This window comes from Carassius auratus, unplaced genomic scaffold, assembly GCF_003368295.1.
Source record: "Carassius auratus strain Wakin unplaced genomic scaffold, ASM336829v1 scaf_tig00042569, whole genome shotgun sequence".
In the NCBI taxonomy this organism is placed as follows: Eukaryota; Metazoa; Chordata; class Actinopteri; order Cypriniformes; family Cyprinidae; genus Carassius; species Carassius auratus.
The window spans coordinates 68371-69960 of record NW_020526722.1 but is presented as its reverse complement, the minus strand read 5'-3'; positions in this window follow the sequence as shown (position 1 = coordinate 69960).

Here is a 1590-nt window from a genome sequence, read left to right as displayed (position 1 = left end):
AATTAGTATTTTGACAATGCTATACATTGGTGACCCTGGAACACAAAACCAGTGTTAAATTGCTATATTTTTAGCAATAACCAAAAAAATAAAATAAAAAAAATAAATAAAACATTTGGCTATTAGGTAAAGAGCATGTTCCATGAAGATGTTTTGTACATTTTCTACAGTAAATATATCATAAATAAAAATAAACTTAATTTTTGATTAGTGATATTCATTGCTGAGAATTCATTTGGACAACTTCAAAGGTGATTTTCCAAGTATGTAGATTTTTTTTTTTTGTACCCTCAGATTTCAAATAGTTGCATCTCTGCCAAATATTTTACTGTCCTAACAAACCATACATCAATGGAACATCAATGGAAAGTGTATTTACTCATCTTTCAGGTGATGTCTAAATCACTTAAGACTGGTTTTGTGGTCCAGGGTTACATTTGGTGCTGCATAGTTCCTGGTTCTGTCGACACATGTAGACTCACGTGATCCGCCCTGCTGGTGTGTGCACAATTAACACTCATTTACAATTATTTTATAGTTACTTTATTTATAGTTAAATAAAAGTACTTTGGTTCATTGGCATATCAAAGCAGAGTTTGTGATAATACTCTGAAAATCATGAGGAGAAATGGAGACACTGTTAAGCAAACATTCAACTAATTGGCACCTATGAAATAATTTGAGATACTAAAGGAATCTCATTTATCGTTTTCATTCCTATGGGGACATTTGTCAAACTTGATTACCTGAATTAGTGAAATGGCTTGATTAGCAGGTATAATGATTCTGAAGTCCTCACAGTAAGAGAGATAATGAGGGAGATGTTTTCTGGTTCCTTGGTTTACCAGCCGTAGCAGGTGGTGATGATGCCCGTCTTCTACCGAGCTAGAAGAACAAACTCACACCAGGGAAAACAGCCTGAGGACCCTTATCAAACCCAGCAAAGCTTTCTCATAAACCTGGCCGAGAGTCATGTAGATAACGGCACTGCAAAATTCCTCTGGATTGTGAAAATGTAGCCGATGATAAAAAAGTAGGAAAAGTCCTCTCTCGCCCTCAGTACAATATACTCTTAAAAGCATCCTTTGAACATTTTTGGAGGAAAACGCATTCAGTATGGGTGCACCACACACCGAGACGAGATGATGAACTGTGTTTATCATTTTCAAAACACCTGTGAGTACTTCTGAGATACCTAAAGCCAACAAAAACTGAGAAATAACAAGTCACACAAGGCTGTGCAAAGCACACACACAAACACTGCATATGGAATACTCCGTAACAGCCTGGAATCCATGACAGGCATCAATGTAAATACACACAGCTATGAAACTGCATTAAATGTCATTGTGAAATATGCTGATGAGACGATCAGAATACCATCTGTTCTTTTAAATGCATATTGAATTCATAAAGATGCGTAAAAAAAAAAAAAAAAACACAACAGAGCTATTTTTTACTGGCACAATGTTTTGTTTTTTTTATCAGGATGATGGAAGTTTTTGAAAATGGCAGTTATCTGCAGGTCTTTTAAGCAGCATCTACAGAGTACATCAAAGACAATTACTCTATGGGCTTTTGTCATTCGCT